General features: G+C 35.9%; 1 protein-coding gene and 1 pseudogene across 8 annotated transcripts in view; both read right to left on the minus strand.

The window, feature by feature from the left end:
• Positions 1–26,358, minus strand: part of ATF6 (activating transcription factor 6) — a 226,613-nt gene that overhangs the window by 70,131 nt on the left and 130,124 nt on the right. The window lies entirely within an intron of this gene.
• Positions 1,146–25,820, minus strand: LOC309635654 (proteasome activator complex subunit 3 pseudogene; annotated as a pseudogene). Its single transcript has one exon. The product of its transcript is annotated as a proteasome activator complex subunit 3 pseudogene (transcript).

Raw genomic sequence — 26,358 nt, forward strand, 5'->3', positions numbered from 1 at the left:
CAGCTGGCATTTTTATCTGTTTTGTTCATTGGTGAATCCCCAGGATCTATTATAGTCTTTCACATGATAGATACCCAAAAATGGTTTATAATATAAATAAGTTAGCTACAGGAGAGTTTTTTTTTTTTTTTTTTTTTTTTCATTTATTTTTTTTACAGGAGAGTTTTAATAATAGCTTTTTAAGTAGCTCTCTGCCTCCAGGAGGCAAGGGCCCCTAAGACCCTTTCAGCAGCTCTGTAAGGTCAAACTATTTTCATAATAATAACAAGACATTATTTGCCTTTTTTCACTCTGTTGAAATCTGAACCAATGTTGAAAAGGCAAGGTAAAACTGCTGGGCCTTGGCATTAATCTAGGTGGTAGCACCAAACTATAATAGTAATCATGTATTCTTCACTGCCATATACTCATAGTAAAAATGAATCAATGAATGAATAAGTAGATGAATATAAAAACTTTAAAAGCCAATTCCAAGTAAGAATATCCTTGTCAAAGCAGTAAAAATTATTAATACTCTCTGTGACGGGAAAAAAAAAACTTAAGTGACTAAGTTGCCAGCTGAACTACACACTTTATTTTTTTTTTAATATTTATTTATTTGGCTGCACCGGGTCTTAATTGTGGCATGCAGGATCTTTTTTTTTTTTAGTTGCAGCATGTGGGTTCTTTTAGTTGTGGCACGCGGGATCTAGTTCCCTGACCAGGGATCGAACCCTGCACTAGGAGCACGGAGTCTTAACCACTGGACCACCAGGGAAGTCCCATGAACTACACACTTTAACTTGAAATAGTGACTGACAAACTACTGTTACTCAGGCTTGGGTATTCATCAGACGTTTTCGTGAAAGTAAGAGAAGCAAGCATGTCACTTCAAAGAAAACAGTCAACAATATGTATTGCAAATGATAAAATTTGAGCTGTCAAGCAAAAATCAGAATTTTGGAAACATAGTATCCACCACCATGAGCATGACTTTCTTGATGTGATTAGTAGTGATATTAATGAATGTGATTTTTAAAATACTGTATAATGAAATATGTTAATATCTGGAAGATATGGATAGTTCAGTGAATCAATATTTTCCAAATGACCGGTGGATGATATTACAAAATCATCCATAGGTAAAAGTTCCATTCAAAGTACAAGACAGATCGATGGCTTTTAATGTTACAGAGTATACAAGTTACACTGATATGATGTCAGATTCCATCTTGAACTAATCTTTTAAGAAATGATCACTTGTTGAGCTTTGATGCTGTATCAAAAAAATAACCCACAATTATCTGAAAAGAGTATTAAAATACTCCTCCCTTTTCCAATTACATAACTGTATTTTCTTCATATATTTCAACCAAAACAACATATTACAACATATCGAATGCAGAAATACATGAGAATCCTGCTAGTTTATTAAATCAGATTAGACATTTGCAGAACTGTAAAACAATGCCACTCTTCTCAGTAAAAAAATTTTTCCTCTTTAGTATATAATTATTTTTCATTAAAAATGTTATCGACCCCGAATAGCCAAAGCAATCTTGAGAACGAAAAATGGAGCTGGAGGAATCAGGCTCCCTGACTTCAGACTATATTACAAAGCTACAGTAATCAAGACAGTTTGGTACTGGCACAAAAACAGAAATATAGATCAATGGAACAGGATAGAAAGCCCAGAGATAAATCCACGCACATATGGTCACCTTATCTTCAATAAAGGAGGCAAGCATATACAGTGGAGAAAAGACAGCCTCTTCAATAAGTGATGCTGGGAAAATTGGACAGGTACATGTAAAAGTATGAAATTAGAACACTCCCTGACACCATAAACAAAAATAAACTCAAAATGGATTAAAGACCTAAGTGTAAGGCCAGACACTATCAAACTCTTAGAGGAAAACATAGGCAGAACACTCTATGACATAAATCACAGCAAGATCCTTTTTGACCCAGCCCCTAGAGAAATGGAAATAAAAACACAAATAAACAAATGGGACCTAATGAAACTTAAAAGCTTTTGCACAGCAAAGGAAACCATAAACAAGACCAAAAGACAACCCTCAGAATGGGAGAAAATATTTGCAAATGAAGCAACTGACAAAGGATTAATCTCCAAGATTTACAAGCAGCTCATGCAGCTCAATAACAAAAAAACAAACAACCCAATCCAAAAATGGGCAGAAGACCTAAATAGACATTTCTACAAAGAAGATATACAGATGGCCAACAGACACATGAAAGAATGCTCAACATCCTTAATCATTAGAGAAATGCAAATCAAAACTACAATGAGGTATCACCTCACACCGGTCAGAATGGCCATCATCAAAAAATCTAGAAACAATAAATGCTGGAGAGGGTGTGGAGAAAAGGGAACCCTCTTGCACTGTTGGTGGGAATGTAAATTGATACAGCCACTATGGAGAACAGTATGGAGGTTCCTTAAAAAACTACAAATAGAACTACCATATGACCCAGCAATCCCACTACTGGGCATATACCCTGAGGAAACCATAATTCAAAAAGAGTCATGTACCACAACGTTCATTGCAGCTCTATTTACAATAGCCAGGACATGGAAGCAACCTAAGTGTCCATCATCGGATGAATGGATAAAGAAGATGTGGCACATATATACAATGGAATATTACTCAGCCATAAAAAGAAATGAAATGGAGGTATTTGTAATGAGGTGGATGGAGTTAGAGTCTGTCATACAGAGTGAAGTAAGTCAGAAAGAGAAAAACAAATACAGTATGCTAACACACATATATGGAATCTAAGGGAAAAAAAAAAAAAGGTCATGAAGAACCTAGGGGCAAGACGGGAATAAAGACACAGACCTACTAGAGAATGGACTTGAGGATATGGGGAGGGGGAGGGGTGAGATGTGACAGGGTGAGAGAGTGTCATGGACATATATACACTACCAAATGTAAAATAGATAGCTAGTGGGAAGCAGCCGCATAGCACAGGGAGATCGGCTCGGTGCTTTGTGACCACCTAGAGGGGTGGGATAGGGAGGGTGGGAGGGAGGGAGATGCAAGAGGGAAGAGATATGGGAACATATGTATATGTATAACTGATTCACTGTGTTTTAAAGCAGAAACTAACACACCATTGTAAAGCAATTATACTCCAATAAAGATGTTTAAAAAAATTAAAAAAGAAAATGTTATCTATTTTAAAATATAATTGTTTCATTATTGTTATTTTCAAGTGAATCATTAAATAAATATTTTAAACACTTCTTAGTTTTAATTTCTACTAATGGCTAATGATATTGAATATCTTTTTGTGTGTTATTAACCTTTTCGTATATCTTCTTTGGAGAAATGTCTACACAAATCCCTTGCCCATTTTAAAACTGAGTTGTCTTTTTATTGTTGAGTTGTAAGATTTCTTTATATATTCTGGATATAAGTCCCTTATAAGATATATGATTTGCAAATAGTTTCTCCTATTCTGTGAGTTCTCTTTTCTCTTTCTTAATAGTGTCCTTTGAAGCATAAAAGTTTTTACTTTTGAAGAAGTCAAATTTATTTTGTAAAATTTTCTTACTTGTGTTTTTGGTCTCATATCTAATGCAGAGTGGCTATATTATCTTACATTCCCATCAGCAATGTATGAGTGATCCAATTTCTCCATATCCTTTCCAGCATTTGGTTTTGTCACTGTTTTGATTTTTAGTCAACTGTTAAGGTATAATTAAAGTATCAACTCCATTCTCAACCTTCTGGGACCAATCCTACCCACCCACTTCTCTTTGCATTTCCATTCTCTACCACCTAGGCCTAGGAAAAATTAACTGCCCCTCATTTGTGTTTCCACAATCCCCCCCCATTAAATCGCTTAACATATTATAGTTTGTGTTCATATGTCTGTTTCTACTGGGCTGCATTCCTTCAGAGTAAGATTCATAATGGTGGGCTCCATGGGCTTCCTTAAGTTATAAGAGACTTTCTACTTAAATATGTAAATACATTTTTCTTGGGAGAGGGATGAGGTCCATGATCAAAAAAGGATGATGAATCACTGCTTTAAAGAGAAAACATCTCTCAATTCCCAGCATCTCAGACTAAAGGTACTCAATAAATATTTTAACATGAATGATTTCTTTTTAGTGAAAAAAATTATCTCACTCAAAATTGTTTCATATCTTGTAAACAAATGACTTTCATGCTATAACAACTACTTTATTTACATCGAAACAAAAAGATTCACTTATAGACAAAATGTGCTTAAATGGCTAGATTTCATTTACAGTGAAACAGTGAGAAATCTTTAGTAAAAGCATTTTATAAGAAACTGTATTCTCGCAATTAATGACCATTTCATTTCAGATTATCATTTTCTAACATCCCAGACATGATTTAATAGAAAATTGTTGATTTAATAGATTAAATTGCTCTGGTCAGTCTGTAGTTATTCTATCATCATGGTTATTATTCACTCATATCCTTAGAAAATCTTTTTAATCTTAATCTCTTTCCAAAAATTAAATGCACTCTTTTCCCAATACATCTTAAATTCCACCAAAACAAATATTATTCCCGATCTGTATTCTTAATATGATGAGATACACTACTAGGAATAAAAGGAATTTAGGGCTGGTCACTACAAAGATGACTTAGAATAGGCTGGTCACTACAAAGATGACTTAGAAGAGATAAGTTTGGAATTTCTGTACCCACAGCACTAGAGTAAATTGGGCAAATAATAGAAACTCATTAAAACTTAAAAAAAAGTGAATAAGTGAATGGGTGAATCCTTTTTCTTATTGTTACAGGGAGTCAAGTCAATAGAACATGAAGTATACTCATTTTAAGAGACTTATATGTCTAGAGATGTTATAATGTTTCTTTACAAACTTCCTTAGTTTTAAAGATGGCAAAAACAAAACAAAGCAAAACACACATGCATAAAATAGAGAAAGGAGAAAGTTTAGGGCACCCAAATAGAAAATATCTTCCTCATCAGAAACAGTAAAATGAGGAATACAACTGGAGGAGATCACACTTATTGGAAATCACTTACTCTCCTCATCAGAGTTCAGCTGTTAAACAGATGCCTCTAAGAAACAGAAGCCATCATTTTAAGATACTGCCCAACACTTACCTATGGAAACACTCAAAACAATGTAACAAGAACCTACGCTGGAGTTCACTCTCCAGTGTGAGACCTTCACAAGTGCTGATATGAGTAATTAATGGTGAAACACTAGAGGAAATAAGATGTGCTGAGCCCTGCCCTGGAATGCCAGGTCACACAAAAGAGTGTTCCTCATAATCAGACTCTGAATAGATGGGAGACCTTAGGCAAGATACTATACAAAGATAATGTTCCTTATTCTAGAAGGGTTTTTTGGGTGGGGGCAGGGGGATTGTTTTCTCTGAGTTTTGAATCTTTACTCCCAATAAGTAAATATTTTTTTAGGAAATATGGTTATAGATATGCTCTTTAGATCTATCAAATGGTTGTGAGCTCTGACTGAATAAGATTGTAAAAAATCATCTACCAACACAGAACTCAAAAGATGTGTAGAATGACAATCTGAAATGCCTGACTGAAGTATCAGGCAATTATAAAGAGGATCAATAAACTAAAAAGGAAAATAAAAGACTAACAATTAGGAAAACAAATAGGTACTATTTTAAAAAACCCACCAAGGAAAGTGTTTAGCAAGTGAATACCAAATAATAAAGGCAGGAAAAGACATTCAGTTGACTAATCTGACCCTTTTCTTTGTTTCAACATACTCACAATTATTAAGCAAACATACCAAACTGCTGCTTTCTAAAATGTTAAAAAAATAATAATAATAATCCAAAGCAATCTAACATTTTCCTGAAGTTTTTCTATTTCCCAACTTCTGCTATATATGGGACATTCAAGAAGCATATAAATATAGAATACATATTTAACTAAGAAGGTGATAGCCAATAAACTGAAAATCTGGTCCCAATTTCCTTCTCCAACCTTATCTTGTACAGTACTCCCTGAAATCTAATAAACGCAAAAGATTTCCTTTATTTCCTTTCTTTCCCACCACATTCTTTCAGGTATACTTAACTTAGCAGTGAGGGTCCTTGTGTCTGTATTGCCCTTGATCTTTATTATTCTGTGCTGGGATTACCTTTCCACCTTACATGACTTAGCTCATACATTTCTTTTTCTTTGAAGGCTTTATGATCATCTCCCTCCTGACCCACAAATCTCATGTCTCAAGTCTCATGTAGGAGATTTTCTTAAAAGTCTGCTATTACATTCAAAAAGTCAACCAAAATATGACAGAAATTTTATTAGCAAAATCACAGAGTCATAGGGCAGGAAGAAACCTCAGAGATCTTGCAGCCCATGCCCTCATTCGAAAAAACTGAGGCCTAGCTGGAACTTAGACCAAGCTCCGTCGATAACAATTTTATTCAAATATACCAACAATCACCACATCAAAATAAATGTTTCTAAAATCACCAAGAAAAAATGACGGTGAGACCTCCAAAGTAGAAAATACAATTCACTCATGAAAGGCAATTTATCAAATTGTTAAGGGTGCTGGATTCTGCCCACTACCTAGATAGGTTTCTGGGATGTCCCTAAATAAAAGGAAATCAATATCCATCAGCAACTTAACCAACATAATTATCTAACACATCGTATTTGTCTATAACATAAAATTTCCACTCTTTCCCTTGTGTACTTCTCGTCTCTCTTTGGTGTGTGATCAGGAAGCATATGCCACCTGTAACATAACTCTGAATCATATAATATCAGGATGTTAAATACACTGGAAAAAAAATTTTTCATCAGAGATAATCTTTACAGCCTCTAACCTATATGAATGATAGATAATTATATGAAAGAAAGAACTAGGGATGACTGTAAATAAAGGTGAGTATAATTATTTCAATATTATCAATAGGATCCTAAAATGCATTTGCATGAACAATTCTAACACAGTCACATATTAAAATGTTAATGTCAAAATAGGTATAGGCAATCTTATATGTTAGGAATTATTCTTGTATGTTTTAAGTCATGAGTAGTGGAAACAGTCCTATAAATCTTTGAATCTATTATTTCCACAGCTCCTAGGCTATATCTTGTTCATGAAAAGAATTGAGAATTGTTAAACGATTTTCTTTGTTCACAGAGAGGAAATAAATGTGTGGCTATATTGTGGGCAGTCAAAGAATGATCAAAGTACAATTGGATGACAACTTTCAGAATATAAAACTTTTCTAGAAAATAAAATCACTCCAATATAAAATAGTAGGTTAAAAATATAGTATAGTGGTTTTAAACCACCAAACTTCAGGTGAGTATATACCTTAGCTATTTATTTATTTATGATCCAAGAGCAAGTTCAAAATCTAAAAAATAGCTGCTGTCTGCTGCACACATTAGTATTGCCAAAACTATGAACAGAAATCCAATTGATGGATTTCTTAAGTTTACTGGGGATGGGGGTAGGGAGGAATGTTGGGACTGAAGAGTATGCTTGGTCATTCAAGAGTAACTGGCTTTAAAAATTACTTCACATAAATACATTCAAATACTTCATATGTATGACAAACAAGAAAACCTGTTCTATGACAGTTAAGAATAATGTTTGTTGGTTAACAGGACAGAATAATGTTTGGGTGAATGACACAGTAGTCTCTCTACTGTAATTTTATACTAAAACATCATAACAATGTTACTAAGGTTATACAGCAAAAGTATTGCCAAATGTAAGTTAGTGAATGCATTAATACTAATGGTGAGCCCAAGAACATGTACAGAAAGAGTTTCATATACACTTGAACAAAATAACAGATCAGTAAATCCTCAGGATATGTTAATCAACGGGCAGGTACAATTTGATTGTTTAATGAAATAATACTGCTTCTTTAAATTACTGAGAAGAGATCAAGTTTGGGATTAACATATACACACTACTATATATACAATAGATAATCAGCAATGACCTACTGTATGGCAGAGGGAACTCTACTCAATATTCTGCAATAACCTATATGGGAGAAGAATCTGAAAAAGAGTGGGTATCTGTATATGTATAACTGAATCACTTTGCTGTACACCTGAAACTACCACAACATTGTATATCACCTATACTCCAAAATAAAATAAAAATTAAATTAAAAAAAATTAGCCATTAATCTGACAGTGTAGCTAAAAATTTCAGAACTAATTTCAGAGTAAATCTAGTTAATTTAGAAATTAATTAAGTTTCAATGAGACTAAATAATTAAAGGAATAACTATATCCTAGCATTAGTTCATTAAAAGGAACACCAATCTGCCTCTTGTATAAACATATATTTAGAATAGTACTACTGTGAAGTAATACTAAAAGTCTCAAATTTATTTTCTAGGCAGAACTTTTATATTAAACCTTTCTGAATAAATTTAAATAATTTCTGAGGTAGGAATGGAAGAGCTAAAAGAAATATTTTATATTTATTTAATATTTCTTTCTGACTACAATAATTCTTAATAGCCTTTGCTATGGGAATTATCAAAGTTTTCATTTTTCAAATGTCATTTTTAATTTTCAAATTTTCTTATGGGGCTAAAGTTCATTAGTTTTACACAAAAGTTTTACAGAATGAGCATGTCTCAGGTAATACATAAATTTATGTACTTGAAAAGCAAAGAATTAGCACATACTATAAGATTAAGGAGATATTCTTTTAATAAACTACAATTATTTGCTTCCTTTAATCAAGCTATTCTGACTTCATTTGTTGCCATTACTCTTAATTCTTTCTAAAAGTATAAACAGAAATTAGATTCTTAAGTAACATTTAATACTTCCTACCATATGAACTATGTGGTCTTTAGGACTTCTTATAATACAGTGCAATAAAGTGGAATTTAAATGCAAAAGGTTATATTCAACTTATTGGTTTCTTATTGAAAATATTAACCCTCAGCTCATGAAACTCATAAAAATGGCCTTTTCATTACTCCTCTACAGAATAGCAAGCATATTAGTCTGTCAAATTTCTTCAGCTCCAGATGGGTGCCTAATAGAAGTACTGGAGTAAGCTATGAAATATATAGATAATGGGTTCAATAATTTTGAGCTTGTCTCACAGCATAAAATGTAGGAAAGAAGCAGAGAAAAATGTTCACCGATATTAAAAAAGTAGAGGAATAAGACAGTGATGGTTGAGTTCACTATACTTTTCAAATTGTTTAAAACTTATGAAATAATTTTTAACCAGAATGCTTTGTCTTTATATTTATTAGCAAATAAAACTTAAAATCTAAGAGAATTCTAATACTTAAGAGAATACTTTTTTAAGTATTTAATAAACTATGTAACTTTTAAGTATTTAAGAAATTATTTAACTTTTTAAATACAGAAATCTGGAAGGGTAAAGCATTATGTTCGTGACCACAGAGAATCAGTTTTGAAGAACAAAATTCTTCACTCTTTGATATACTAGACTTATTTCTCCATAACTCTTGGTTAGAAAAGTAGTAAGAGAATTACTGATGCTGTTAATGGGGTGAGAGAATTGTTTTCAAATGGGCTTACACAGCATGGGAATTCAGTACACATGTTTGGAATAACTTGCAGCTGTTGCAGGGTGAAAGGCTTAAGGAAATCACTGGGAATATTGAAGGAGAATTACCAGAAGTACTTTAAAACATTTATATTATTGTGATAAGAAAAAATGTTTAATTAGATGCCTAAAATTGGTCTTTGTTTAATTCTGAATCAAATTTTTAGATGTCTCTCGTCGTTACAGATTCCTGGGTATACATCCACAAACATGCTCAGTTGTAACAAAGTGGCTCACTTACTATATGTCTTATGAGAAAACAATTTCCTTTAGTTTGATCCAGTTTTGGTTTAGTTCAGTGTAATTCAAAATACTTTATAAATTTACTATATGCAAAACACCATGAGAGATAAAGAGTGAAAGACCCTCACTCTTCTCAAGAAACTTATTTAGAGAAAATAGACATTATATATTATACAAAAATAATACAAAGAAACAGTATTACGGGAATTCAGTGGAATTTTCGGGATTTAATTGAGTGCTCAAATGCTGCTCCCTGAGGAAGAGCCTGATTTTGCCTGTAGGTATTTGTAGGTACCAGAGGTACATTATTCTTTCATCCAGGTAAAAACTGTTAGGAAAGTGTCTCAATCATCAAAATAAGATGTTAACCTTGTCATCTATTTGGTTTCTAAAGCATATGGAGTCACCCTGAATTAGCAACATAGAATATCAGTACTCTAAGCTCTCACCGTAAGTCTGGATAAGAGATATGATATTTAGAAGGTATGCTTAAGGGGCACGCTAGCCAACCACTCCTTTAGGCATTCCAAGTTCCAAGATCAAGCTGAATTCTGAGAAGGCTTGATTCACTTTTACTGAATTGTACATTATGAAAAGATGACAAATCAATGTCTACGGTTAATGTCCCCATCATATATCACTGTAGGTTTTGGTTCAGCTTCAAGACTCATCCCAATTACTTTAGAAACCTTAGCTCTAGAGCATGCTGTCTAATGCAAATATACTGCAAACCATATATGCAAGCCACATGTAAACTTACTAGTACACAGTAAAAAGTAAAAAGAAATGGGTGAAATTAATTTTAATAATCTATTTTATTGAACCCAATATATCCAAAAATATTATCATGCAACACGTATGTAATCAATGTAAAAATTACTGAGATATTTTACTTTTTCTTCTTCAAGCTCTTAAGTCTTCAAACTCTAGTGTGCAGTTTATACTTACAGCACATCTCCATTAGGACAAGTTACATTTGAAGACTAGTGGCTACTGTAGTGAACACAGTGCAGCTCTAGAGGATAAACTTCTTTTGGGAAATGGCCCTTTGAGCCTTCGTCTCCAACAAAAAACTACAGCTCCTCTGCTTTCCCCCTTTATTCTGTAGGTTATTAGGGACAGAGCCATGACAACTCCACTTAGCAGTTCTTTGGTGGTGAAGAATGAGGGTTGGGGTACTGGGTCAGTAGGATATTTTAAACCCATATATTCAAAAGTTAAATAAACAAAATGGTGTACTAAACTTCTCCCCATCTATCTCCAAATGCTCTAACGGCACCTCCTTCCAACACAAGTGGCGTAGCTGATAGTATAGAATAATGCCGCCTCAGAAGGAGAAGTGGAACTGGAGGTATTGAAACTCCTGAGTTTTGTTTAGTAAGGGTCATTTTTATGACCCAAATAAAGTTACAGTTAACATATAAATTTAGAGATTGTTTTAGATTTCTTTATATAATCTTTAATTAAGTAAAAATATTACAGCCCATTCTGGTTCAGAAACATTTCAACTTCTCTTAAATTTCGCAGAATAAAATAATACACCAGTTTATAGGGATATGTTAATTTATGGAATTCTACTGGTTTGCACGTTTTTAGAACTCCCTTTTAACATAATCTCATTTATTAATAAAAAGGAGGTAGTACAATGCAGTGAAAAAAGCACTAGCCTGAAATGGAAGATGATTTGGCTTCTAGACTTCTGTCACACGAGTTGTGTGATGTTATATAATTCTCTGGATCTAAATTTCTTCATCTGTAAAATTAATGGGGCAAAAGTACATCCCTCAATCTCCAAAATCTTAATTGGAAACTATATATTTATTCAAGAATTTCAAAATGCTATATTATCTGAAGCAAATGGTATTTCCAATGTAACGCTGTAAAACTTTGTAAGAGTGAGATTAAATAACAAAGCCAAAATAAATGGCCAAGTTGTAAAAGGGACTCAATTCTGATTGCAGGTTTAATTCCTGTCCATTAGCTCCTGCTAGCTTTTCACCAATAAGTAAAAATAACACTTGACATTCTCTATGTGAGAGAATTCATTAAATTCAGTTTAGTACTGAAATATTTTAAATTTGAGTGACGGGGATCACTAAGCTTCACTGGTAAGATTCTGCTAATTGAACTTTAGGAACTTGAAGACTTATCACAATAAAGAAAGCAAAGAAAAAATATATACAAATGTATAATCATCTAATATTAAATACCTATTATTGTTGATGAAAAGAAAAGTCATGAAACTTCTATATTTCTATTCTGCTTCCCATGGATAATTTCAGTTCGAGGTAGGCAGATAATGTGTTAGCAGTACAGTGTTGTAATGCAGAGAACAAGGGTGGTCCAGCACCTGTTTCTGTAACTGACTGAGTCCTTTGTTTTTTCAAAAAGATCAGGAATTTTTAAAAAATGCCTTGATGTCAGTGCACAATAGCATCTTTCAGAAATGTTTAAATGTTGACAGAGGAAGTAGGGTTCCCTCCTACTCGTACCAAATCATGTAAGCAGGAACAACTCATCTAATCAGTATAAGACAATGTAATTGCTTTCTTGAACATATTTATAAGGTAATAAAAAAATTTTTGAGGTGGGAGGGGATTAACACTAAATAATAAAATGGCTAATGCCATTATGGAACCTCAACACAAAAGCAGAGTAAAATCCTAATATAAATATCTAGACATTCTCATCGTCGTCTAGGCAACATGTCTTCCTTGCTACTTGATCTCTATTTTCCATACTCTACTCAAAACCCCTGCCCTAGATGAATATCATTCTCACAGGTAACAGAGCCTTAAGAATCCTTGAAAGACAAAATGAAATGGGGTTTATTGCTATCTGGATCTGGGGATATCGGCCAAATGAAATTCTAATTAGTAAAACTGGGTTTATATATAAATGCTTATCTGCTACAGAAGTATGTATAATCTTTGTTGCAATAATATAAAGACATGTATGTATTCTTTAAAATAAATGAAACCCACAAATACGTTTCAGTAATTTTGTTAAACTAGTGGGTTATGGATGATTTCTCCCGGTTCTTCAAATTTCTGAGCATTGAGATAGTCCTTTTGAAATTGAAAAAACATTTTAAATTGATAGCATAGTTATCTATTAATGGCTGAGGTCATTTGGTAAGAGTTCTGTAGAAATATGAAAACCTCATAAAAGACTATAAAAAAATGTTGCCTCTAGGGCTTCCCTGGTGGCGCAGTGGTTGAGAGTCCGCCTGCCGATGCAGGGGATATGGGTTTGAGCCCTGGTGTGGGAGGATCCCATGTGCCGTGGAGCAGCTAAGCACCACAGCTGCTGAGCCTGCGCGTCTGGAGCCTGTGCTCCGCGGCAGGAGGGGCCGCGATAGTGAGAGGCCCGCGCGCAGCGATGAGGAGCGGCCCCCGCTTGCCGCAACTGGAGAAAGCTCTAGCACAGAAACGAAGACCCAACACAGCAATCAATCAATCAATCAATCAATCAATCAATCAATCAATCTTAAAAAAAAAAAATACAATACCATGTGCAATTGCTCAAAAAAAAAAAAAAAAGACTTTAGGTATAAACCTAGCAAAACACGTACAGGACTTGTATGTTGAAAACTACAAAACAAGTTTTCTTAAAAAAAAAAAAAAGTTGCCTCTAACCAAAGAATTTATAAACAATTCAATAATTTTAAAAAACCCTCTAAGCTCCAAAGTTTAAGAACTTTAAAATTAAACCTCTTCTATATCATTTATATGGCTTAAGAAAGGTATTTCACTCAGTTCTAAAAACCAGATCTACCAATTTTAGAATTTCCAATCAAATCTGAGTTAGTAGTTTTCATGAGTCACAAAGAGAACTTAAAACTAAAATTATTTAATTTCAAATGATTTTTTCAAACCATTTCCTAAGAACAAAACATCATTACACACATTCTTTCTCAATTCAGCTGACTTTTAAAAAGGAATTAAAAGGGGCTTTAAGTGCTAACAATTAGCAAATGATTCATATTGGATACCATGTTTTGACACCAGTTCCTATAATAGGTTTATTATTATAAAAGCTTTTGCAACCATTTGCAAGAAGGGGAAATAATAAAGGACTTGATTTTTGCAGAAGTAGGGACTTTATAAAAGCAATCCAGCTCCAATTTTGATATAGTGTTAGAACAGGGAATAAAATGCAAATACCAGAATTCCTTAACTACAAAGGACATGCATATTTTTTTAGTAAAAGACATGTTTGGGTATTAGAGACAATTTATTTCAATCTGGCATAGGGTTTGACAGCTTAAGAGTATAAGGAACAAGCAAAAGATGATGGTTGTATTATATATGGAACAGATATTTTAAACCTTAGATGATTAACTATGGTTGAAAAACAAGCAACAATTGGACTTCCCTTACATCGTCCACTACACACTGGCATGCAATTAAATGCCTGTCAAATGATATGAACTGATGTAGGATTCCTGGCACTTATCTGAATCAGATTTAATACCTTACAAGGAAAATAAAAAGAACTCTTTTTTTTTTTTAATTTTTATTTATTTATTTATGGCTGTGTTAGGTCTCCGTTTCTGCGCGAGGGCTTTCTCTAGTTGCAGCAAGTGGGGGCCACTCTTCATCACAGTGCGCGGGCCTCTCACTATCGCGGCCTCTCCCGTTGCGGAGCACAGGCTCCAGACCCGCAGGCTCAGTAATTGTGGCTCATGGGCCTAGTTGCTCCGCGGCATGTGGGATCTTCCCAGACCAGGGCTTGAACCCGTGTCCCCTGCACTGGCAGGCAGATTCTCAACCACTGCGCCACCAGGGAAGCCCAAGAGAACTCTTGAGGAAGAATGTTAAATGCAAACAAAAGTCTTTCTATTAGGCAATATCTTTTGTTGTTTTATAAGGTGCAATGTGAAAGATTCAGGCTTTTCAGAAGTTCAATGAAAGAATAAACTTGTTTTACCGTGGCATCATTTTTTAGAAGTTCACTAAGCTTCCACTAAACCAGTTACAAATTTTTTCTAATCTATATAGGTCAGAATAGACACAAAGTCATATTCATTTTAGTAAGGACAGGCCCAGTTATAAGGTTATAAGTTATACAGATATAACTGTAAGTAAAAATTTTTAAAAAGGTGATTGAAACAGAATTTTATCTCGAATTCACTTCACTCATGAAGAAACAGTTGTTTTACTCCTTCAGGTCAAACAGATAAGGAAAATGAAAAAGCAAAAGAAAAGCCAAAAATCATTAGGCACTTCCTGGGTAGACTCAGGTGGTAGACACCACCTCAGAAAAAACTTAATGGGCATCACTATTCACCCTAGAAAAACAAAAAAACCACCCGCTAGAAATGTGGTGTGGTCAGACTAAGAAATATTTCTTTTTTTAAAAAAAGATGTAAAAGGGGCTTCCCTGGTGGTGCAGTGGTTGAGAATCTGCCTGCCAATGCAGGGGACACGGGTTCGAGCCCTGGTCCGGGAAGATCCCACATGCCACGGAGCAACTAAGCCCGTGCGCCACAACTACTGAGCCTGCGCGTCTGGAGCCTGTGCTCCGCAACAAGAGAGGCCGCGATAGTGAGAGGCCTGCGCACCGCGATGAAGAGTGGCCCCCGCTTGCCGCAACTAGAGAAAGCCCTCGCACAGAAACGAAGACCCAACACAGCCAAAAATAAATTAATTAATTAAAAAAAAAAGATGCAAAAGAAAACATCTCTGCTTTCATCTTAAACAATTCTTGCTGTTAAATAGGAAATGCTTTCATAGCAGCTTTTAGAGTCAAGTCTGTATAATAAAGGTTTGTGCTGGTTTTCACCCTTGGCAACCAAAACGCATTGTTGAAAAGAAACTCCTAAATAGTCTCATTCAAAAGTGATTTCGCTCATTAAATGGGGAAAGGGGAGAGGGGAGGGATGATTAGGATCAATTAAAAGAGTAGACAAAATAATCATGTTTTGACCCTATCTAAAGCAAGATCTGAAGGTAGTTTCATTTGTAGCAAGAAATATATTCCTACAAAGATATCGCACAAAGGGGGAAAAAAGGTAGAATTATGTAAGTTTCAGTAATAGATTCTGGACTCTGACTTATATAGTTACCTAGTTTCAGAGGGTCTTACATTTTGTGGAAAAGAAATTTCAATGGGAAATAACATTCTCATTTCTCACAAAAAATAAATTTAATTCCTCATAATTTCCCTACCAATAACTCATTTGAGAAATAATTTATTGCATGAAAATACTACTATAAAAATACATTAAAAGATTAAGCTCACAACTTACGTATGTATACAGTCTTGAAAATATTATAAGGATTCAGGGCGCAGTTAGTTGAATAGGAAAAAGAGATGAAGCTGTCACTTGTACACAGGGATAATCTCATTCCTATCTATAAAAAGGCTCCTGCTCTCACTTTTTCTAAGTGTGTATTATGTAAGTTCCACAGGTGGTGTTTTTGAGTGATGAAGATCCTCAAATAATACTAAAACTGAAAAAAGAAATGTTTCAATAAATACACTTCAGCTGGCTGAAGTATCTTCATCATCAAAAAAGATAAAATTCTGAACAAAAACCACTACGGAAGAATGATTCATCATATCACGTCACAAGAAATTCTCTGATGCAGAAGGTGACTCGGGGTACAGTAATTTATCTTACCTGCAAATGAAATCTGAAAATGCTGGACTTGAAATATACCAACAGTATAGATCACTATTGAGGAGATGACAACAGTTTCCCCTCAACCAGGCAGCAAAAGCAGTCAGGAGGAAAAAACCCAGTCACATTTTAGAGTATTTAGATTTTTTAAATGACCCATATAATTTGAGAGGAAAACTCTTATGAGAGCCTATAAGAAATATCTTAAGAGACAAAAGGGGAACGGAGATGAAAATTGGTTGAGAAAAAAATGTGATATAAAGCTTGAAGGACTTGGCAGGGACTTAAGAGGTAAATGGATACACAGAAGAAATTCTAAATTGTGTGTAAAAGGAAAGTAGAAGACACTGAGATGGTAGAAGGTTGTGCAAGGAAGCCGCTGTCACAGATTTCTCTTCATTCTAAGGGAGGTATGGATGTCCATTTCTTTAGAACAGTTAAGACCTATGGCTCCTTACATGCTCATTTTTCTTACGCATCAGAGTTGAAAAATATCAAGGGTACGAGTCCAGCTGAGGAGAAGGGAAACTATACATCTGAAAATTAAAGTTCAGATAAGCACACTTAGGCCATCAATATACGGTAAAACCAAGTTTTATTTCAATCTGTTAACTTGAAAGCATACAATGACCTAAACACATCCCTTTAAACTCCTTTTCTTGCAAAAAAGAAATGATGGTATAAATGGAGAATTTCTGACGTTTGAACAAAGTAACATAGAGTGGAACCTTAGGAAAACCTTCATTTAACTTTCTTTTAAACTTTAGGGTTTTTTTAATTAACCCCTGAAACCATTCAATGTCACCAATGCCATAAAAAAAGAAACCTCGGCCAACATTCATCTACAAAGCTACTTTTAAAAATGGCAGTCCTTTCTCCCCGTCCAACCCTACTACCTTCTACCAGATGGCTTCTTCCCATTCTCTCTCCTGGAAGAAAAATCAAATAAAAATCACACCAAAAGAGGATTCAGTATGAGGATAAGCTATACGAAACTGTCACTAAAGAGTAACGCACATTTCCAGTCGTTTCATCACCTGTAGAGTCATCAAGAACCAGCCTTCCAGCTGCCTGAACAGCTCAGCCAACTCCTGAAGGAAAGTGGGGTGGAGAAAGGTCCTCGGTATAGGTTGTCGGTGTTGGTGCTCCGAGGGGTCTCGATCTTCTCAATGTTTTTGAGGGTTACATCGTGCAAGGTGGCATACTGGTTCCGTACATGGAGCAGGATCTGGCGCACACTCTGGTACTCCTTTTCGTTGACTTCGGCTACAGTGCGGCAATAATCTTCCACCTGGGGGTATTTCACTGTCTTGGATACCACCTTGGCCTGGGTGTTGTAATAGGTGGAGAAGCGGCGTAGATAGGAGGCTGCTGTGCTCTCCATGGTCCACAGCTGGTCCGCGGTGTCTTCCTGGATAGACACTCCGAAGTTGTTGCCGTCCTCCGCCTTTGGGAGGAGCAGCTGCACCCACATCCGCACGGTGTTGCATTTCTCTCTCAGCAGCTCGATCTCGGGTTTTACGTGCTGAATCAGCTCCACCAGATGCTGGTTGCTTCGCAGAAGCTGCCCCTCGCCGCCTGGCAGTGCTAGTACTTTGATGGAGGACTGGGTCTGCAGAGGCAGCCGATCCCGGTTGGGCCCATCCCCCGCAGTGTCTGGGGAGACGGGGGTCTCTGGGGCTGGCACCGAACGTATTATGGATAGGTCTTGCAGGCAGAGCTCCTGAACCCAACTATCCAGCTCTGACAGCTTCTGAGGGAAGAAGGTGGACACCAGATCCTCGGCCTCCTGGGCGATGCGGGCCCGAAATGAATCTACTTTCCCCTGCACGTCCTGCTCCAGCTTCAGCAGGGAAGCCATGACCTCCAGGGTCGTCGAGTGTTGGGGCGGACACGGCCTGAGTTCCTCCCTCCTCCGCAGGCTGGGTTTGCGCTTCCGCCGCCACCACCAACTCCCAACAGACCAAGCCCTGCCAGGGCGAAAAGACGTCCCGGAGGTCCCTGCGGGCCGGCGCGCGGAGAAAGCGGGAGCCACACGCTGACCACGCCCTCCGGACGGCGCCCTGGCCAAGAGGACGGCAGACAGGCTTCGTGAGACCAACCTAGGCTTCGAGTGCCTTGCCGCTAGAGCACCGAAGTCCACGTGTTAGGGGACCCAGCTGGATCTAGTTATCTGAGCTGCGCCTCCCCTCCCTACTGGCCTGGCTGGCGGGAAGCCACTTTCAAGAACATCGTTAAACTTAAGCTGTGAAGACCAGGCAATGACAAGTCGGTGCGCTTTACATAGGAGTTCAAGGAAGTCCACAATCCCTGGATCCAGCAAACACGATCTCTTTTGAAAGGCATCTCACAAAATGGGCTCTCCAGAGCAAGGCTCACTTCTGGAGAGCCTCAAGTCACACCTTTACAGGTAACCTGGGCCTATCCATGCTTTCCTCTTAGAAAGTCAGAAGTGAGTTCACTTCACTATTGTATTTCAATCAAGTTAGTAGACTTCTGAGATCTTCCATGGCTTACTTCATACAATTTTTAGTTTAAATTACAAATGTTAAGTTATATGACTCTTCTTAAAATTCATCTTTTGGGGAATAATTAACAATTGAATCTGGACTGTAAATTAACGTAACACAGTCAAACTTCCTGAATTTGATAAGTGTATGGTTGTTACAGAGGTTATGTCCTTGTTTTTAGGAAGTACACACTACAGTATTAAGGGATAAAGTGACATGATATATTTAATCTATTCTCAGATGGTTCAGAAAAAGTGTGTGTGTGTGTGTGTGTGTGTGTGTGTGTGTGTGTGTGTAGAGAATGAGAATGCTAAATCATGTGGAGAAATGGTAAAAATTGATGAATCTGTATAAAGAGTGTATGAGAATTCAGTATTATTCTTCTAACTTCTCTGTAAGTTCAAACTTATTTCAAAATAAAAAATGAAAAAACTACCTTTTCCTTAAAGGTTTCCAGAATCATAGAGACAAATTCTGTAAACTTCTAAACTTTCACCCTATTTATTTATATTCATTTTCCTTTCCCTGAAATATTTTCCTTTTGTCCTCTGCAGTAACACAGAGCAAAATCCATGCCTTTGTGACTTTTATTCTAAAATTATTGAAGTATAGTTAAAAAAAGGATTTTTCTAAAGATGCTATAGTATGGTTTCAAATGTAATTGTCACCTCAGTCAGACTGTAAACTCCTTCAGGGCAGGGGCCAAGTCTTAATTCATTTCTTTTGCAGCTGGCATGGAGCAGGTGCTCAATACATGTCTGATGAAATGATCCTGACTTAGTAAGATTTTAGCTAACGATAACTTCACAAAATCTAGAACTGAAAGGGAAAACAAATCAACAAGACAAACATGTTACAGGTTGGGTTCCCCAGCAAGCAGAGAAGTTGCTTACAGGAGGTTTATTAGGGAGTGCTCTTAAGATAAACACCTGCGGAAAGAAAGAGACAGAACAGGGAGAAGTTGGATTTCGATGCAATCTCAAGGCCTCAACTGACCCCATGGGGAACTGGGAAATGCCCTTCAGAGTTGTCCTCAGGTGGGGTCAAAGCAGTTCCTGAAGAGGGCTCTTTGGTAGCAAGACTTTTAGCAATTGGGAAATAAAAACTTTAGTCCTGAGGAGGGATCTGGGAAGCTCATCATAGCTTCAACTACACATGTAAGATATTAAGATACCTATACTAACAAACTAGCAATTAAGTTGTTCAGCCCCAGTCAGGAGTTGAAAATTCAAAGATGGTTTCTGTGTTCAGATCAATTCAAGTCTCTCAGGAATGACAAAGAAGGTTGTGGTGACAGTAATTATATGTTCAGAGGTGGGGCACGGGAGATAAAGGTGTGTATGTATGTGAGGGAGGTAATGGGGGATTACTGGTAAGTTGGATCTTAAGATATAAGGGAAGTGGCAGGAAATGAGGCAGGAGAAGTAAGCAAGGACCAGCTCATGGAGGCAGGGCCCTATTTGCCATGCTTTAGGAACCTGGATTTAATAAAAGCCAATGAAGGACATTTAGGCAGGAAAAAAATACACACAGAGATGTATGATTTCAATGGTGGAGGTGAATTTGAAGAAGAAACTAAAGGAAGAGAGACTGTGCCATAATCCAAATGAGAAAGTATGCCTCATTTTAAGTGGTGGTGATGGGGTTGAAAGAGAAGCATCAAGAATATCTTAGGAAAAAAAAAAAAGAATATCTTAGAAGTAAAATTAACAGTATGTAGTAATCGTTTTAGATGTGGATAGATGAGAAAAGGCAGAATTCAATACTATGTAATTTTTTGGGGGGGCTTAGGTAGATAATTTCTATTTATACTTATATTAAACCTCTCCTAAGAGGTGAATTAGATATACATTTTTACACACACATATTTACATTCAACTTTATGGAAATTTAGATAGGGCTATCAAACAGAAAAGAAAAAGCAAATCTTAAAACATGACCACAATTTCCCATATGTTGATTTTCTTCATAACTTTGGCTATAAAAGATTACGATGGCGCCAGCATGGAAATTCCCTCTTATACCAAAAACACCCTCAGTGGTATATATGGTTTAACAAATGGTTACTCTGTTTTCAAACAGAAAACATTTCTAGTTGCTCTTTTAAAGAAGTAGGGAAGTTTCTTTCTACTTAAATTATGACAGTGATTAATGAAGCCATTTATATGAAATTATTTTCTTTAGTTGTCTAATGATAAAATGTAAAATCCTTTGGGGGATTCAGCTGCTCTTTTTTCTAGTGGGATGTAAGAGTTTTATTTTTTCGTAATGTTTCCTGTCCTCGTTAATGAGATAGCAGTTGGTAGGAAAGTAACAGCTCCTAATTTTTCTACCCCCATCAATCATCAGCAATCAGTGGTTGTTTCTAAAAATTATTTAATGCACTTGCATGCCTTGATTTGACCCATGAAATTAACACTGAGTGCCAACAGGTGGAGGAAGGCCAGGGACAGCTGTGTGGAGTATTGTCTTGTTCAGGTCAGTTTCTCCTTTCTCCACAGCCCAGCAGGGTTCATTATGTACTGATGCCAATAACTGACACCCCACTCTTCTTTTAGGAATGCCTACAGATTTATGGATTGGTTTATCCTTTAAATATCCTCCAACTCTGAAACTATGCCCTGTGAAGAAGGGATTCTGTGGTCCTGTGTATGGGTTCCATTTACAGAACTATTCTAAGCAACTGTTGTGTCAACTATCGGAGATACCTGTAAGCTTGAGATATGGATTGAAATTTAATCATTCAAAATAAGCTGTTTTTCCCACTGATTTCTTTCTATCTATAAAAGTTAGGAGAAATATAATCAATGGTGCTAAATCTAGATAATCTTAAGGCTCTGGTGGATGGTAATATTTATCCCCTTATATTTATAAAATTTTTCATCTCTGGGTTGCAGTGGATCTTACGTTATCTAGACCCTCAAATGAGCAATTTCTAGGGCTGACAAATATATCACGTCCTCTTCCTTCATTCTTCCTCCTAGATTGCTGCACATAAAGGCACAGAAATAAACGATGTAGAGGTACTCACTGCAGTGCCCTTTTGTCAGAATCAGCCTCCACATCTAACATAAGCATGGCTCTAAATGAAGAGGAGTTGGCAATATAGCACTGTGGTTAAAGTTACGAAGTTAGTCATGTTCAAATCCTAGCTTTGCTACTTACTACCCATGTGACCCTGGCTAAGTTATCTAATCTCTCTGTGCTTTATTTTCTTCATCTATAAAATAAGCATTATAATAATACCTATAAACGTTGTTTTGAGGATTAAATTAGTTAATACATGTAAAGAGTTTAGCACAGTGCCTCAAACATGTTAATTGCTCAATAAATGTTAGCTGTTATTGAAGGAGAGTCTATCAACAGTCCAAAATCTCCCTTCACTCTTTGAAATGGAGTAGAACTGTGTATTCTAGACAAACCAAGATACAATTTTCTTGTTCACTATCTTGTTATTTAGCAGTAGTGACTAATTGCACTACACAGTTGAATATAAGTATCTTTTTTTAACGGTGTGAATTTCTGAGATCATCAGTATTTAGAGACCATATCACAGAGGGCATAGGTGAAGCAAGCACAAAGTTTTACTGGCTACCTTGGCTGAAAAGTGCATTTCTGAATAGAACCCCTTCTGGCAAAAGCCATGTCTTCATCAAGTTCACATTATTTTATCTTACAAATTACATAACTGGGATAGTTTGGAAACAATGATGTCTACTGTCAAGGGTCCTTAAGATCACTGATTTTAACAAAAAAACCACTGATCTCTAGGTCCTAGATTCCTGACTTTTTAAGATGCTTTGGCCAATGACTCTCTACCCAAGTCACTGATAGCTTCCTTGTTTACAAAATCCCTGGATCAATAACGTACTAGATGAACAATGAATCTTCTAGTTCAGCATTTTTCAAATTGAAGTCCATCGGTTCCCTATAATTATTTGTGTGTCTCCATTTTGATGATTCATTAATTGATGTAAGCATATTCTGGGTCATATTATAACTGACATGCAATTTGAGCCAGCGATTACATTTTTATGATTGTGACAGCACGAAGTACATCTACCTTAATTGATGAGAGAGGAGCCTATTAGGTATGATTATCCTTTTTCTCCTTTTCCCAAATAACTGTAAATCAGATAGAACAAAGGTTTTCTTAGTGGTTCAAATAGAGAAAACTGGAGGGAGAATTAAGTTATCACAGAGTACTCAATAATATGGAAATGTTTAATTAATTGAAAATACTTGCACCATGAGAGTCAGTATCACCTTCACTTATCAGTAGCGACACAAAAACATGGTCTATTACATAAATTCAAGTTGTTGATTTGTATTTTATCTTTGTAATATTATTTATATTTAATTTATATATTTACATAAATAAATTTATATTATATAATTATATTATTTTGGTTTTGTAGTTGCAAACTAAAAGTAGAAGATGTTTCAAGTTTTGTGTTTATATGTACTTAATAAACATAAGTCAGTGCTGGCAGAGAATTTCTTCCTTTAAAAGTAAAACCCCTCTTATAATGCCTTGTGCAAACAATTCCAGAGCTCTCTTCCTGAAATGCGTTTTTGATCATATTTCTATCTTCTACAGTGTAAGGACCAAATTCCTTAAGCATAGTCCACAAGTTCTTTCATGATCTGGACCCTGCCATCTTTTCTTTCCCAGAAACTACTCTACATTCCAACAACAGTACTCTCACATGTCCTATGCTTTACATATTCACCTCTCTCTGCATAAAATGCCCATTGTATCATCTTCCTCCCGCTCTCTGTCCTACCAATTCATCCTGCTGTAATCAGCTCAAGAACTGTTTCGGAAAAAACCTTCCCTAATACCACCTTCTCCCTTCCTAGATGAAGTTAGTGCTCCTGGCACAAGTTAAACAGCATAATAATATCTACCTCATAAAGCTGTTGAAAGGATTAAATGAAATAACTTACATAAAACAGCTAGGACACTAAATTCTTCATAAATGGTAGTAGTTTTATTTGTATCTCAAAGTATTCTGCATAAATCTATAAATCTCTTTTACAGTTCCTATCACAGTGTTGTAATTTTGGATTTACAAGTCACTTTTCTCTACCATAATAAATTCGTTGAGGACAAGCATTTTAGTTTTTTCATTTTTATATGTTCTTTGGTAGCAGTGTGCCAGGTAACAATAAGTGTTCAATGAATATTTACTGAATAAATGAATTAATGAAAGAAATAGGATAAAATTTATCAGACAGGACCTGACTAGCAGAAGAGATGGGACTCTCAAGCAACTTATCTTTTTCTTATTTCCCCTGAAAAGTTGCTAGATCTAACAGCAGTCTTCTGGGCTGAACTCTTTAGGGATTTATAGGAAAAGTAGGAAATATATTTCTTTTTTTCTCCCATCAACAGCATGCAGAGTTTCACATTCTGCTTTTGACTCTGGTAATATTCCAGAATTCTACCAGTCACAGTACTGCTTAGTTCTGAAAAAGAGCACTCACTTAAATAACTGGAGTTGGTCTGCAGAACAGTAGTTATGCATTACTACATGTTTGTGCAAAGTGAACATATCAGGGAGTACCAGAGAGGTACACACACAAGAAATAAGGGTGGTGCTGGCTCTGACTCATGCTCCTACTGCTTATTTATAGCTTCTTATTAGTATGGGATTTGTTTTATTTGGCAAAAATACAAGATCTCACTGACTGAGAGAGGAAGATGTAAGAAAATGCCTAAGCATAAAACTTCTACAGCTGAATAATAATCTGTAATTCAGTGCTATATCAACAGACTCCCCAGGGGCTGGTGCAAGCGGAAACCACTCCAGAATTACAGACTTCATGAGCTGCAGACTTTACTGCTAAATGTAAAATAGTGGTTAACTAAAGATTTTATTCCTCCATAGACACTTCCATTTATAAATGCTAAATTCACCAGTTAGGGCTAAATTAAGTTAGTATACAAAATATGTACAGTGAGTTTCTAATTTCTCTAAATAATTTTCACCAGCAGAAATAGTCAAAAGTAAATTTTAAAAAAACAAGCCAAAGAATTTATATGCTTCAACCTGAAAAAATGTACTGTCTCTGTATTCATTTAAAATTACTGACATTCACAGAAAGACAGACAAGATGAAAAGGCCGAGGGCTATGTACCAGAGGAAGGAACAAGATAAAACCCCAGAAAAACAATTAAATGAGGTAGAGATAGGAAACCTTCCAGAAAAAAAATTCAGAATAATGATAGTGAAGATGATCCAGGACCTCGGAAAAAGAATGGAGGCAAATATCGAGAAGATGCAAGAAATGATTAACAAAGATCTAGAAGAATTACAGAACAAACAAACAGAGATGAAAAATACAATAACTGAAATGAAAAATACACTAGAAGGAATCAATAGCAGAATAACTGAAGCAGAAGAACGGATAAGTGACCTGGAACACAGAATGGTGGAATTCACTGCCACGGAACAGAATAAAGAAAAAAGAATGGAAAGAAATGAAGACCTAAGAGACCTCTGGGACAACATTAAATGCAACAACATCCGCATTATAGGGGTCCCAGGAGGAGAAGAGAGAGAAAAAGGACAAGAGAAAATATTTGAAGAGATTATAGTCGAACACTTCCCTAACATGGAAAAGGAAATAGCCACCCAAGTCCAGGAAGCACAGAGAGTCCCATACAGGATAAACCCAAGGAGAAACACGCCGAGACACATAGTAATCAAACTGGCAAAAATTAAAGGCAAATAAAAATTATTGAAAGCAGCAAGGGAAAAATGACAAATAACATACAAGGGAACTCCCATAAGGTTAACAGCTGATTTCTCAGCAGAAACTCTACAAGCCAGAAGGGAGTGGCATGATAAAGTGATGAAAGGGAGAACCTACAACCAAGATTACTCTACCCAGCAAGGATCTCATTCAGACTCGATGGAGAAATCAAAAGCTTTACAGACAAGCAAAAGCTAAGAGAATTCAGCACCACCAAACCAGCTCTACAACAAATGCTAAAGGAACTTCTCTAAGTGGGAAACACAAGAGAAGAAAAGGACCTACAAAAACAAACCCAAAACAATTAAGAAAATGGTCATAGGAACATACATATCGATAATTACCTTAAACGTGAATGGATTAAATGCTCCAACCAAAAGACACAGGCTTGCTGAATGGATACTAAAACAAGACCCATATATAGACCTAGGGACACATTCAGACTGAAAGTGAGGGGATGGAAAAAGATATTCCATACAAATGGAAATCAAAAGAAAGCTGGAGTAGCAATACTCATATCAGATAAAATAGACTTTAAAATAAAGAATGTTAAAAGAGACAAAGAAGGACACTACATAATGATCAAGGGATCAATCCAAGAAGAAGATATAACAATTATAAATATACATGCACCCAACATA

The sequence above is a fragment of the Balaenoptera borealis genome (genome assembly GCF_965194805.1).
Source record: "Balaenoptera borealis genome assembly, chromosome: 1".
Lineage (NCBI taxonomy): Eukaryota > Metazoa > Chordata > Mammalia > Artiodactyla > Balaenopteridae > Balaenoptera > Balaenoptera borealis.